General features: G+C 40.7%; 1 protein-coding gene across 22 annotated transcripts in view; it reads left to right on the top strand.

Annotated features, from left to right (window-relative positions):
- Positions 1–3,493: 3,493 nt before the first annotated feature.
- The window catches only part of ADGRL3 (adhesion G protein-coupled receptor L3), a 945,175-nt gene continuing 932,610 nt past the window's right edge, over positions 3,494–16,058 (top strand). For all 22 annotated transcript variants that reach the window (XM_027544604.1, XM_027544589.1, XM_027544593.1 and 19 more), the window contains exon 1: positions 3,494–3,936. The gene's annotated coding sequence lies outside the window, so the exon portion shown is untranslated. The remainder of the gene's footprint in view (positions 3,937–16,058) is intronic.

Consider the following 16,058-nt stretch of genomic DNA (forward strand, 5'->3'; position numbering starts at 1 on the left):
CTGGAGATTTTAGTGTATTTATTTGAAAAGTCTTTTGGTCAGGAAATATTTTAAATTATTAAAATATTTTAATTGTGATTATCTTATTTGATTGGCTATTCAGCTTTTAAAAATTTTTGGGGGAGGGGTTCTTTTCAATTTTATAAATATTGATTTATTTTTCAATTTTAATGTAGTTAAAGTCAACAGTGGGAACTTTTTTTGAAAACCACTCTTGCACACAGAGCTACCACATATAATAGCTTCTTTGCTCAAACATCATCTGTCCCGAGAAGAAGGTGTTAAATAGAGTTGTGTAGCAAAGAGGGCATAGCATTTTATTTGATGGTATTTTCGTGGAAGGTTCACCTTAGAAAAATATTGGCAAGAGTCATGGATTTCCTGGCAATGGAGTATTGACACTTTGTATCTTAAATCAAATAGAGAAGACTATGCCCATCAGATTTAAAATGATTTGGAAGCATGAGGTTTAAACCTAAAGTACAGGGAGCTGCTGTAAAAATTGTTACCTTGACATTTGATTAAGTTGTATAAACCTTTAACCTATTCTTTTCTTTTTAGTGCTTTTCATTAACCATCAGCTATTTTTATTCACACATTTTTTCCCCTTTTTGGTTCTTTCTTCCTCATTATTTTGTTTGTAATTTTGTTTGTTTGAATCAACTCCTCTGTGGTGAATACTTTAAATTATTTATTTAACTTACAATGCTTAGTTTTCACTTCTTATATCTCGCATGTTGATAAACATATTAATTATATTTTAAAATTTATTTTTCTCACATATCCTACCAGACCTGCCATATCATGATGTCTGATTCTAAAAATTGGTCTATAGGTGCTGTTTATTTATATTTCTTCTGCTACCACTTATACCATTTAATATCTATATAGCACCTTTCATTCTATATTCTGTTCTATTACTTTTCTACATATCTACATTTGGGGGATGAATTGAGTACTTTCCATTTTTCCTCCTTTACAAATAAGAGCCTCTTGTCACAATTGGTTAGAGTCTACTCTTTCCAAAATCATTTAAGTAAAAGTGACTCCAGATGTCAGTTTACAGTTTCTTTAAGTACTCTGGGGAATTCATGGATGCCCCATATTAAGCAAATTCAAGTAGCCTAACTTAAGCCTGTGAATATTTAGTTGGTCAGAATTCAGCAATATCATTCAACCTCTTTCCCATTTTTTTTCCAAAATAAAAAGAATTATAATGTGCAAAATAATGTGGGTACAGATTAATCTTACACAGATGATTGAAATTTGTAATTTAAATTCCAGGAAGATACTCTAATGTGAGAAGGCATACAGCAAGCAACTAATACCTTTAAAAGAACAAGAAAAAACCAGAATGAGATGAGTGTAGAGATACAATCAAAGTGCTATGGGAATATAATAGAAGGGGTGATTATTTTGAATGGGTAGCAGTTGGTACTGGAATTGAGTTTTGAAGACTGAATGAGATTTTGATAGTCACTTGTATTGGGTTTGGTCTGTTAATTCGAATGCGGTTTTATGTTCTTCAGATGTTGACTCTACCTCCCTAATAACTGAGAGGGCATTAGATCATTCTGAATATATTATATACACTCAAATGTAATTTGGATATAATGTGCTTGTTGAATGCATATAATAAATCTTGGTTTCTCTTATAATTGCAACTCGAATGTACTGATACAGACAATAACACCTTAGCCATTTCAAATTATGAAATTTTAGAGCAGGAAAAGACCTTAGAAATTACCTACTTAACCCTCTAATTTACAAAGAAGGCAGAAAAGGGCTCAGTAATTGAACAAGGTCACTCAGTTAACTTGAACAGACTTTTCCTCCATCAAAAGGCACTGCTTTGGAAGCGACACCTTTCCATATCCATTATGGTAATTTTTACTGATGTGAAATAAAATCATTTAATCCCCACATCGGATTATCAGAAGATACTTTAACGACTACAATGAACTTGCACGCTGTGGTAAGTTTGAAGGAACATAAAATGGACCAAAGGCAGAAAACGCACTGGGACTGGAAACCTGCATAATGAAAATATGGAATAATTTGAACCTGTAAAAAGAGACGCTGGCAGTAGTTTCAATCTGATGTCACTTATTCACCTGGGGTGGAACGAAGGAAGAAGAGAAGAGAGAGAGGGAGGGGGGGAAGAAAGAAAGAGGGGAGAGGGAAGCTCGAAGGGGGAATGGGGGGGGCGAGAGAGAGGAGGAGGGAGAGGGAAAGGAAGACAGAGGGGGAGAGAGAGAGAGAGAGAGAGAGAGAGAGAGAGAGAGAGAGAGAGAGAGAGAGAGAGAAAGCTTGTCTCAAAGCCGCGAGGAGAGGTACCCTTTGTTTGACAAACCCTGAAAGGAAAGCCTCTTGTAGCAGCTCTCTCGTTCCCACCTCCAAGCGTTTGTCGAGCTGCTAGGTGGAGCCCGCGCGGCGGAGCCCGAGCGCACTCCAGATCCGGGTTTTGCCTCCCGCCACCCCTTCTCGCGGCGCGAGCCCCCTCTTCGGCTCTCGGCGCTCGCTTGCCCGCGGCTCATTCTGGGCTCGGCTAGGGCCCCGGCTGCGTCCGCGGCACGCAGGCTGCTCGGCCTCGGCGCGCCCGCGCTCCGACCGGTTCTCGGCGCGTCGCCCGGTTGTCTGCTCGCCCCAGTTCCCAGGAGCGGGGATGCAGATGGTGCCGCTGGTCCGGGTGGGCGCCGCCGCAGCCGCTGCCGCCTTTTCCCGGACTGCTCGTGGCCTCAGCTCCCGCAGCTGCCGCCTGTGACTCGCCCCCTCCCCTTTCTTTCTTCTCTTTTTGCCTCCGTCCTCTTTCTCCGGGTGTGCGCGCGCGCGGGTTGCACGGCTGGCTTTGGCAGAAGCTCGCTCGTGTGTGCGTGTGTGTGAGTGTGCGTGTCTGGAGAGCGCCAGAACCTTGCTCCCTCGCGGGGAGTCGAAGAAGAGAACGAAGCGAAGAGGCGGCGGAGGCAGCGGCGGCAGCGCCGAGCCCGGGGCCGCGCGATGAAGCTCCCACATGTCCGCAGCTGCCCGGCCGGGCCGACGAGCTAATCAGCCACCCTCCGGGCTCGGGGCTCCGCGGCCCCCGGGAAGCAGCCCTAGGCGGCCGGGCTCCCGCTCCGCCGGCAAGCCCCCGCTGTGCACCTGGGAAGGAGTTTGTGGGTCCCTCGCTCCCGCTCTCGGCGGAGGTTTCGGACGCGTGGGGGAGACCCTCGGCGGCGAGAGAACCCCGAGAGGAGAAGGAGGAGGGTTTGGCGGAGAAGGATCCACCCCTAGCCCTCGCGGCTCCCCCTACCTTTTCCATCGCTCCCGCTCTCCAGCGGAAAGGGGAGGACGAGGAAGAAGAAGAAAAAGAAAGGGGGTGGGGTGGGAGAACTGGATATAAAGATCGACTGGGGGGATGGTGGCAGATTTTTGGTCTCTTCAGCAGCGTGTTTCCTTAAGCGGTAGCAGCAGCAAGAGGAAAAGCAGCCCCAGCTATGACTGCCGCATGTTAATAGCTGCCGCTGGGGTCCCTCGGCTGCTGCTGGAGCCAGAGCCTGACTCCGAAGTTGTGCAACTGTGGACTGGGAGAGACATTTGAACCCTCCACTCTTTGCTCCGTTTTTACTCCCTTGGTGTGTGTGAAGCGAGGAAACGTAAAGGAAGACAAGCATTTGGCTCCCCCCGCCACCCCACCACCCCGTCGCTTTTCTTCATGGCTGTGTAGCAGAAGAAAAGGGGGAAGGAGACTTTTCGTTGTTTCCTTGGCCGGGGTCTCCACCCTCCCGCTGCCTTCTCTGCGCTCTGGTTATAATTCCTGGACGCGTGTGCTGGGGGTGTCTACGCTGGGGCTGCTCGGTATTTTGCCCCGGGCTCCATGGTTCGATTGTGGAAACTGCACCAGGCTGCAGGTTGTTGAGCAACTGATGGGACGAGCTCAGGGACCGGCGGTTACGAAAGGTAATTTATTCTTCTCACTCTTCCTAATAGTGGTGGCCCCGGCCCGGCGCAGGCGTCTGCGTCCGCGGGGCAGGCGACCGAGGGGGCGCAGGATTCTCGCACACTCAGCCTCCCACTTGCACACTAGCCCGCACACACACTCATCCAGTCGTGATGTGGGGCGGGAAGGGAATCTCAAGGCTGGTGGACGCTGGGGGTTGGCACGGGTTCGAGGTTTTTCCAGCTACTGGGCGGTTTGGCGGCTGAGAGAAATGAAGGGGAGAGTGGCCGGTGAGCATTCGCAGTCCAGCACTCTGGGGGATAGGAACGGTTTCCACCCTGGGAATTTTCCCTCCTGTCTCACCCCAGTGTCATTCCCCTGGTGGGAGCCCAAAGCAAACCAGGGGGCGCCTTCTCGCTGCCGGCCCGGAACCTGTGCCGCTTGAGGCCGGAGAGGGCTGGAGGACCCACAGGGACCTGGTGAGGAGCTCGGCTCAGGGGTGATGGGGACTGAGGGGACCCTCTCAAGACACCTGCCTGAAGCATCCATGGGGGTCGCGTTTGCCCAGTTCGTGTCCCGGAGTCGCGGAGCCTCACCACCTCCCCATACCCCGCCCGCTGTGTCCCCTTCACGGGCAGTTTGGTTTAGACCTGCTTGCTCTGGCTTTGTTAGGCGGTTTTGGCTGGAGAAAGCGGCTACTTTCGTGGGTGGCCGGGGGCGGCGTGGTGTTGGGAGTGGGCACTGGGCGGGGGTGGGGGCGGCGGTGTTGCAATAATCAGTCCGGCCGGGGCGCCGGGGCAGGGTGGTCAGAGCATTGGTGGCCGCGGTCGGCTAGGTTACAGGTAGGAACGCAGGCGCCCTGTATTTTTTCACCAGTGAAGGGAAAGCTCCGGGCTGCGGCGGAGCTTCAGTGTCACCGCACCCCGGGCGATGGTCCCGCGTCGGAGCTCAGAGGCTAAGCGTGCCAGGCCCCCTGGCACTATAGGTGGGTGGGTGTGTATGTGTGTGTGTGTGTATAGGAGGGAACCTCCGCTACCGGGGTTAATCGGCAGCGGGATCGGCGTGTTCAGGTCTACGTGTGCGCGCGTTAGTGCGCTCCGGGGATGGCCCGGAGATATTTGCCGGGATGACAGAGCTGATGATACTTGAGCTGAGCTTGCTTATCGAAATCGCCTGGGATCCGCTTAACCGGAAAATCTGGTTTGAGGAGGCCGAGAGGGAGGTAGGGGTTCTGAGGAAGCCCTACTGTGTCCCCTGTCCCCTAGTGAGCACCTCTAAGAGATGCGTGCTGCGCGTGAGAATCTCTGGTGCAGCGCGCGATGCACCCCAAATTGGCCCTGGTGAGGACCAAGCGATAGAGTAGTCCTCTTTCGGTCAGGTTGAAATAACCAAATCAAGCCCGTATAACCCTTGATCCTCAGAATTCTCTGGCCACTCTCAGATAGAAATGTGCGCTGCATAATTTATGGCCAGAGATATCACAGCAATTGGGCGAACTCGAGGCGTGTGAGCCACCTCTGGGTGTCTCCTTCCTGTGCCTGTGTGTGATCCTGCCTGCGGTAGTTAGAGCACATTGTAAACAACGGTGTAAGCAGCCCTGCCAGTCTCCTTCGGAGCCCGACCTGGTGATGTCTGTTGTGTTTACTTTCTTGGGTGGATTACTCATTAGGAAGTATAAGCCTTCTTGGACCTCCGATTTTACATCCTTTCAGCCAGCTGCTGGGGAAATGAGGAGATGCACAGACTCTGGCAGGAAGGAAAAATTGCCTTCTGTGTTTTGCTCTGAAGTAAATAGGCAGTCTGCTAATTTAGTGTCATATGGGCTATCAACACTAGTTAAAAGATGTCACTGTAGAATCTACAGAGAAATAGTTCTTCTGTAATTTTTCATTTGGAGAATGTACTTTGTTTCCCTGAGATTAAACAGAATTTAGCTAGATTTCCCTGGTATATTTTTCAATCTGTAATGGTACTAAATGACCTAGAGTTCCAGCATTCAATTTGTCTATATATGGATTATAGATAGAATTGTCAGTTCTTTTATAGAATCACCAAAAGAGATTCCCAGATATTTGTCTAGGAGTTAGAATATTTGTAGTGAAATATCTCACCTTTGTTTCACCCAATCTTTTGTTGTTGTTATTGTTGTTGCCAAGGGTTAAAAATGTACAAAGACAGTTTTAAAAAGTTGGAAAGCTAATTACTTTTCAGTTTCAATAATCAGAGACATGAAATTCTTTGTTGTAGATTAGCCCTGACTGCTTTCATGTTTGTTGTCCATGGTTTTGTTGAAAGAAAGTATAGCACTGTAAATGTAAAAGGGTACTTTGATTCTGGGTACCATCATTTTCATATTTCTTTCAATTTTAAGATACTGGCATCTTGGAATAGCTTAGATTACCCCTCAGTTCCCTCACCAAAAAAGGAATACTGAATCACTGATGCCTGATTTTGATTGTTATATTTGTATGGGATAGGGCTAGTGGAAAACTTAGGAAATTGTGATTTCATCCATGCGATTCTAGCTTCTTACATTTCTTTCCTTTCTAGAGGGTATGTGTTAAAGCCTTTGCCCTTGCAAGTATTTCTGAAGATTAAAGAGTACTTGTCCTCTTATTTTAGATCTAATCACAGTGATTCCAGGTCCTGTGTTAGAAGATTTGATCAGATCTGTTCTTTGTTTCCTAGCAGCATGTGTTTCCTAGCAGTCATACATTCCACAGGTCCTGATGTCATTAGAACTGTGTCTGTCAGGGTATTGTGCTGTCTTTAGCTGAAGGTGAATGTGTCACAAGTGCCTGAATGCCATTCCCTAGCACTTCTTCATAACTAAGTGTTCAGTAACCTGCTCTGTTGGTGTGCATGGTTGATGAGACTGTTTCCGTAAACTCAGGGTAGGAGGAATGATTACTATGAAGGTTTATGTGAACTATTTAAAAATTTTAGATAGATACATTAGGTTGCTCCAGGCATCCATGGCCTAAAGAGTGATAAGCCAGCATGTGATTTGCTTAATGGATAAATGCTTTTGATGTCTCATTTTAAGTTGCTTGGTGTGATTATCCTTCAGATTGGGAGCCCTCCATGAAAATATGAATGGAAGGTCTTTTAGAAATGAGTTTATTAATGATGATCTTCTTGCATTTTGGAGATTTTAAACATTCCTTTAAAACATTCCTTTGCACAGGGAATAATAGTGAGTATGAGACTTACTGGCTCCAGCTACTGTGCCTGGCATTGTTTCTAGTAATTAGGAAAGACAAATTTTTTATGGACTTGTTTTCCTTTTGATTTCTTGCTGAGCTCTAGTGAAGTTAATCCTAAATAGCAGATTTTAAAAAAAGTTATCAAATCGAAAGAATTGAAGTCAGTCAAATAATATTATGCTAAACTGAAATGTTTTTTCAGATTTCCTTTGGATAACTTTAACTGCTGGATGAAACTCTGTTTGAAAAGAGCTGCCAAGTAGGAGTGATAGTTACTGTTAGAAGTGGGGCATTTTTTGCCCAGAAATCAGCAAGGAAAACTGCTTGTGTACTTAAAAACAAAATAATTTTGAAAAATGCTGTGTAGCTTTAATTTAGCATGGTGTGAATGGCTATAGCATTTGGAATTAGAGGGAGAATATCTTTCCTTAAGTTTTGCAAATGACTATTTTCCCTTTGATTTCTTAGATTTGCATAGCATTCAAAATATACTCTTGTTCACATAGGGAGGAACCCTAAAGACAGAGGCTGTATTGTAATTTAGCATTTGTTTGCCTTCAAGGACATGTTTGCGCTTTGATCACTATTGCATTTATGTCTTTTTCTTTTATGCAAATGAATTTCCTACTAGAATATCCTATTTTATAATAAAATATAAACAAAAACTTTAAAATATGAGTAAGGGCTTCCTGACATGCTTCCTTTCTTATCTTTGAGTGTGTGTTATTAGGAATTTGCTGATCAGTGGGAGAAAAACTCAAATTTTTCGTTGATTATGATTTTGATATTGATGTTTATTAGCCAGTGTGAAAGAGTAGTACAGGTGTGCCTGTGAATAGCATTTATGAGCCCAAAGATGTGCACACTGTCCCCCAAATTCTTTCATGTCAGTACCCTGGTCTGAGTCTACGTGGCCCACTGAAATTAACTTTTCTACTGCATAAAGTAACCAGGTGTCATTTTTTTCTTAGAATTGTTAAGTGTGCCCATGAGCTCACAAATACAAATATATATATAAAAGACTTAGCTGTTCTACTCTGAGTTCATTGAAATTCTCCATCTGTTTTTAGAGAGTGGGTGAAAGGAAGAGTCCTTTCTGTATTTGATAATAACAGATTCTATGTGTGTTAGTCACTCAGTCATGTCTGACTCTTTGCAACCCCACAGACTGTACCCTGTCAGGCTCCGCTGTCCATGGGATTCTCCAGGCAAGAATACTGGAGTGGCTTGCCATACCCTTTTCCAGAGGATCTTCCTGACCCAGGGATTGTCTCCTGCATTTCAGGCAGATTCTTTACCCTTTGAGCTACAGGGAAATCCTAACAGATTCTATAGATCTTAATAATTTATGTCTTACTAATGTCTTGTTGACATTTAAAACAAGAATTTAGTTAAATATTAACGAATTTCTTCAGGAGTGATTACATATACACATTAGAAGTTGTTAGCATTTGGTCCATATTCAAGAACTTAAATGGAATACTGTTGGTGGTAATCATAGTTATTGTGAACATTATCTCTGGGATGGAGATTTGATTCATCCAACTGAATATTTCTTTCTGGTAAACTTCTGTGTCAGTTATTTTGTAGAGCAGACAAACTTCTCTTTTCAAACTTTATTCTGGAGAAATCTGTGGGTTTGTGGGACCCTTTCAGGGGTACTCTAAGAAGAAAACATTTTCACAAAAATGCTAAGATTTTTTTTTTAAACCTTTAAATCTCATACTTTAACAAGTTTATGGTAGAGTTTTCCAGAAGGTATACAATATGTGATGGCATCATTACTTTGATGGCATATGGCATGCTGGTGTATTCTTGTGTTTTAAAATTTTATGAGCTTAACTATTATTATTTAAATATTGATGGTTGTAACCAATATAATCAACAGTTGCTTTAGGTCACCAATTTTAAGTGTGTAAAAGGGTCCTGGAACCGGAGAATTTGAGAACCAGTGAAGTTGACTTTTCAAGATCTGCCTCCTTGTATTCCAAAGTTCACCTCACTGGACCATATAAAGAGTCATCTAGGATGAGAAAACAAATTGTTCAAGTTTTAAAAACACACAAGCCACACGGGTATTTTATTAATTATTTGACATTTTCACTTTTCCCTTCCCAGTGTAGAGAGCTTCTTTCTAGTTTCTTTGGTCCCCAGTTAGTGGAATGGAAACATTAAGGCTACGGGTCTCCAGGGAAAATTTAAAATCTAGGCCCCAATTCTTGATATTCTGCTGTCTGGACAGGCAGAACAGCTTGGTGGTGATGAGAAGGAACTCTGTGATGTGTTTGCCGAGGTTTGATAAATTATTTGATTTTTGCCAAGATATTGGATCTCTCTCTCTATGCCTTAATTTCCTGGTATGTTTTTATGGGTATAACAATTGTTCCTAATTCATAGGTTTTTCCCATTCTTAAAATTTAATGGGAAAATATATGCAAAGTGTTTGAAGCAGTTATAGGCACAATTGTAACTACTTGCTACTGTCATTATTATGATTTTTTAGGTCTCATGAGGGGCCCAGGAAACTTTAATCAATTCTCCATGTGACTATGTGATTGAAATTTACAATTATGTGTTATCTCATTGCTTTATAGCATACCTTAAAATGCGATTAAATTTGAAAATTTCATATAAAAGATAATCTTGGCTGTATTTTACACTTGCACTTGAAAACTTAAGAGTTACTGGATTTTTTTTTTTTTTTTTCCTGTATTGTAAGAATGAATCAAACACCTTTTTAGTCTGGGCCAAGTTTGAAGTTTGGTAGAGGATGAATGCCCAATTAAATTGAGATTTCAAAGACCCTAATTGAATATTTATGTATCTTGGGAATTATTAGGGAGGAAATCACTTTTCTGAAGTGATATCAAGACGATTCACTACACTCTTAGTCTGTTAATCACTATCTAAACAGGCCATTTTCAGTGAAAAACATCCTTGGGGTAATTATACACTGCAGTTCTGTTTGTGAGTGGTCATATGCTTGACGAGTAACAGAAACCCCACACAGAGATTACTTTTAATAGATGCTAAAGTTTAAAGATGACCTGTAATACTTCCGAATGGCACTTTGACATCTATTGGAAAACTTTCTCTCTCTCTCTCTTTAGTCACTAAGTTGTGTCCGACTCTTGAGACCCCATGGACTGTAGCCTGCCAGGCTCCTCTGTCCATGGGATTCTCCAGGCAAGAATGCTGGAGTGGGTTCCCATTTCCTTCTCCAGGGGATCTTCTTGACCCAGGAATTGAACCTAGTCTCCTGCATTGCAGGCAGATACTTTACCAACTGAGCTATGAGGGAAGCCCTAACCTTATAGAGATATTTATAAATTCCATACATATATTTGAACATATTTCATGGCTAGTTTTGGAGAAGGAAATGGCAACACAGTCCAGTACTCTTGCCTGGAAAATCCCATGGACAGAAAAGCCTGGTAAGCTATAGTCCAAGGGATTGCTAAGAGTCAGACACGACTGAGGGACTTCACTTTCACTTTTCACTTTCATGCATTGGAGAAGGAAATGGCAACCCATTCCAGTATTCTTGCCTGGAGAATCCCAGGGACAGAGGAGTCTGGTGTGCTGCCTTCTCTGGGGTTGCACAGAGTCGGACATGACTGAAGCAACTTAGCAGCAGCAGCAGCATGGTTAGTTTAATTTCTGACTTAGGGTGACCACTATGAAATGAGTGCTGTAGCACTGATCTCCAGCTCTTTGGCAAAACCTGACTTTTTCTGCAGAAACTATACTATACTCCTTAGATGGGCATACCTGGACAGTGTTCCTGATTATGAACTGCTTAGAAATGGTCTTTGGAAAGAGAGACACTTGAATACAGTCTCAGATCTGCAACTTTATAGCTATATCATCTCTCTTTGTGAAGTAAAGGTAATAAAATCTGCATTGCTGGTTTGGGGTGAGAAATAGGAAATGAGCAGAAAAGGACCTGATAGAGTGAGCATTTAATAAATGGTACCTATTATTATTAGAGTGATATTAGAAATGTCCTCCGCTACTGATATTAAGAAAACTTAGCTAAATCAAATATCATTTTTTTTATGGAAGAGTTCTCGATGAGCTATGAAAATCAATAGCATTTTCTTAAGAAATTGAGAAAGGTTTCACATGTATTTTTGTCTTTTCCATTATCTTTCCCTCTCTCTTGTTTTAATCTTTTAGTAAGTACCTATTTCTGAGCTCTTCCTTGTAATGTTAAAATGTTGTATGTACTTTGCTACTAATTCTGCCCCCCTCCATCATAATCCTGACAGGAAAATATTTTTGACAGCCACAAAGTGCTGTGTCTGAAGATTGACTTTAAATCAGGTATAAAATGAAAGTAGCAATTTAACTTAAGACATTTTAAATTAAACTCCTGATCATCTTTTCACATGGCGTCAGCAGCTCTTTAAGCTTTAACTGCATCAGAATATTCTACATGTTGTAACCAAATCATCATAAACTTCCAAGATTTAAGGATTTCTCATATTTTTGAAGGATTTATAATCTTAAAGTTTAGTCCTCATAAGATTGCTATAAATGCAGATGAACCCTTAAAATTCAGATCCCCAAATTGTTTTAAAGACTAGAAGTATAGAAGGGGTCATAAATAAGTCCATGTTTTAGAATGAACATGTGTATTTCAGTGACAGTTGCCATTAAGAGAAGCTATTAAAATGTGTGACTCATATCTAATCATTCAAAATGTATGTTAAAATGGAAAGAGTACAACATGGTTGGTGGTAAAAATGAATGAAATAATAAACTGCACGTTGAACGGCTGACTTGCTAAATTGTACCAGACTTAAGTGTCTTAAAGTATGACTCAAGAAAACGAAAGCCAAGTAGAAACGACCCCCCCTTTTGTTTGATCAGCTTGTGTTGGTGTTTATGCATCCCGCAGAGGCAAAGTGTGTTACTATTCAAGACAGCCCCAGTGGCTCCACAGTAGCCTGAGCCTGTGAGAATAGGGGAGAGACTTAAGCCCAGTTTTTGATGTTCTGCATGGGTGGGTAACCTGAATACTAAAGTGCATTCCATTGACAGCTGACCCTCTAAGAGGGTTTTCAACAGTCTCTTGTTTTGTTTTGGTCCCCCCTCCCCATTTTCCTTTCCTCAGAGTTCTTCCAAATACTTTTGGATAAGAGGAAATGGTCCTGACGGATGATTCTTTTTTTTGTATGAGATTTTATTTCTGGCCAGAACGGAAGGGCTCAACTGGTTAACATTTCTGTCTCTTGTTTTTTTTTTTTCATATTTTCAGTGTTGATTTGTCAGTGGCTGATGGTTGTTGTTTGAACCTTAACTCAGAATACTGATCATGACTTCAAGGAGTAGACAAAGAGTCTATTGAGAAATAGGTTTGTATTAGCATGAGGCATGTGTATATCTATAGACTTCTTTCTGCTGGCTTTAGTTGTTCAGTTGAATTTGTTGAGTTTTAATCATAATATTAACAGTAGTTGACTTTGGAAGAAGAACTTAGGAAATCCATTTTCTTTTAAAATAACATACCATCATGATTTGAATTTTAGGCATATTCAATTAAATTTCACTTTAGTTTTCAATAAATTTTATGTGTGACAGTTAAATATTATTTTGCAGTCATTCCAAATGAAGCATAGTTTATAACGTCTCAGTTGATGCTATATGATATATCATATGATAATATCTTCATTATTATGATTACATATGATAACCATCATATGATATATCATATGATAACATCACCATATGATAACATCTCAGTTGTCAAATGGACTTAAATTTAGCTTAAATGATTTAGCAGAATGGGTGTGCTCATTCTTTTTCTTTTAATTGCAGACACCTCCCACTAGCTTTAGGCCATAAATGATTAGGGGGAGGTTTTTGTGTTTCTCACCTGAAAAATCTTGGGGAAGGATGGAGGTTTACCTAGGCATCATAAAAAATTAGCACCTTGACTACCACTAGGATTCCGTTCCAGTTTCATGATCCTGAGCAGACTGTCTCTTCCTTCTCTCTGGCTTCACTCTGGATTCTTAACCTTTCACCACAGTCTTAATTAGGTATTCAGCTTTAGATCAATCTATTATCACCAGCTTATGGAGTCAGTAAGAACACTGCAGTTCCTCTGTCGATGGACTAATATCTAGAAGAAAGAAAGGCTCAATTAAGAGAGGGATATTGTCGACAGAAAAAGGTAGAGGGACTGATGAAACCTGAATGTCCACTGCAGTGATCCTTTGTTAACTCATATCAGGCATTAGGAGAATTGGTTAGAAAAGCCATTTAAAAGGGATGTATTCTTTTCTTTTCAGTAGCCAAAGTGATCATTGGATCTCCTTTTACTTGACTCAGAAAACACAACAAAAGCATGCTGATCAAAGGAATTCAAATTTTCAGATTCAAGAACATCTGTGAAACTGTCTAATTTGTCCAGGTTGTCCATGTCTGAAAAGCCATTAAATATCTGCAGATATTATTTACATAAACAGTGTATGCCATTCCATCATTTGATGGCAGAGTTGCCTTCCCACAATGCCGAACAGGGGACACTGGAGACAGATTCCTTGGTACACAGAGTGCTAACTTTTTGCTACTCTTCCCCACAGTGCTGATCTTACTGGTTAGATCGTTTAGGCATTGAGTCCTAAAATCCAGGTGAAAAATCCCCTAACGTGCCACTGGGCATGGAACTCATGGTTAGGTTAATTTATGTATAAGCTCCATTAGCCATATTTAGATGGTCCTTAATGAAAAGGAATAAATTGTTCCTAAACCAGAAATGGAAGTTTCACAGAATAAAAAGTTATCCCAGAAGAAATCAAAGAAACAAAAATTTATGTCATGGGATTAAATACAGCATAAAATAAATGCAAGTAGAAGTAAAAGGAGAAAAAAGTGGATTTACAGATATAAATCCATCCATCTGTTTGAAACATCTAATTATTTTACACTTGCTAGTGTACTCATTATGTCTTGCTACTGATGGGAATATATTTTTATTCAAATTAACCTTATGTTTAGAGGCAGATGTAGGATATTTCAAATAATTGAGTATAGATAGCTTTATTAGCTAAGCATCCAATGAAAATGTATCTTCAATGTATCCATTAATAATGTTATTGAAATGATAGACATCTAATTTGGATCCATGATCACAAAAACTAGAGCCTAGGTAGTGTTTAATCCTGACACTTGACCAGCTGAAGTTAAATGGTGCTTTAGAGCTATTATTTGTGTAAGATGGGAAATCTTAAATTTACTGTGTTTTATGTTTTTTGTATTCAAACAGAAAGTTATTGTTGACTTTTCTTTTAATATGACCAACTTGATATAAATAGTAACATAGGAAAATTTGGGAGAGTTTTTAAAGGTTGATAGAAGCCTTAGTTAGAAGAACTCCTGTGTACTTTCCTTATTGTTGTGTATCTTTGAAGAAGAAAGAGTCCTAAAAATTAGTAGGCTGTCAGCATTTTATTTTTGTGATCTGACGCTATTAAGCAAACTTTGGGAGTATTTCTTTTTGTGGTGCATTTGATTAAAGGTGTGATCTTATCTTGGTGAAATAGCCTGCTGGGCTGCAGACAGTAGTATTCAGAAACGAAATTTGCTTAGAGCCTCTGAGCAGACGTTTATTCATTGAGACCCTTACTGAATAATGGATGATAGTGAAATTGCAGGAGTGTGTATGTGTGTTTTCTTGCCTGAATATAAGGGTTGAGATAGAGCAACAACAAAAACGTAATGGTGTATGAAAGGTAGAATAGGTTTATAAATGAGAAATTAACCTACATTATTGCAAATGAATGGACTCTCTGTGTGGAGGACTCAGAGTATCATATCAGGATGGTGTGCTAGTCCATTTGCTTTGTTTCAGTATTCTTGCTGAGTTCCTTCCTTTTCTGCTATTCCTCATAGCTTGGTAGATGTTATTCTGGGATTTGTGCAACAATCTCAGTGTATATCCTTTATGTATGCTCTTTTGATTCTACTTGGGTGCCAGTGATAGCTGAATTTTGATTTCTATTCATTCTTCCTAGTGCAACTTATTCTACATTCTTAGTGATCACACTTAAAAATTTTTTTTTTCCTATGGCACATGCTCCTAATGAATACTTGTGAAATATAGTGATACATAAAGTCAAAACAGAAATCAACCAGTATATCATAATATAATACTACATTGCAGTGTTCACAGAGGTTATGTCACACATTTTTAGGCTGATTATCCATGTATTTATCTATGTATTATCTGCATTTTATGTGTGTTTGTGTCTTTGTTTTAGAAGAATTGAGGCTAAAATATATATAGTTTGTATAATTCTCTTCAGGTTCCCAATGGCATTAATTTTTTACAGCATCATTTTTAATGTTGTAAAATATTTATTTTGTAATGTGGATATACTCTGATTTATTTAAACATTTCCTGAGAAATTCCCTGACAGTCCAGGGGTTAGGACACTGTACTTCCACTGCAGGGGGTGTGGGTTCAATCCCTGGTCAGGGAACTGAGATCCCACATGCCACACGGTGTGGCTGAAAATAAATAAATAAATTTAAAAAAATAAAAAAATTTGGACATTTCCTTATTCATGTGAGTTGTATTTTGTGATGATAAATAATATGAAGCTTGGCCTATTCTCTGATCATTTTTGTGGTGGAGATTCCTTGAAGTACAGTTATTAAGACAGAGTAAATAATGACTGTTTGACTTTTACCACTTGGTTATAGTACTCCATATGCATCATTGTCTAACTGATTTTCATGGGAAATTTTGAAGAATTATCAACTGTTGATTGTGTAGAATTAGTAGTTATTAACTTTTCATTATTTATAAAGTTAGTAACAGTTGTAATAATTAACAAAGTTGTTTGATAATTCTAAAGAATTACTAACTCTCATATTAATGCATAAAAGCAGAGGTCAGTAAACTGCTCAGTAATAAAACAATT

Source organism: Bos indicus x Bos taurus, chromosome 6 (assembly GCF_003369695.1).
Source record: "Bos indicus x Bos taurus breed Angus x Brahman F1 hybrid chromosome 6, Bos_hybrid_MaternalHap_v2.0, whole genome shotgun sequence".
In the NCBI taxonomy this organism is placed as follows: domain Eukaryota; kingdom Metazoa; phylum Chordata; class Mammalia; order Artiodactyla; family Bovidae; genus Bos; species Bos indicus x Bos taurus.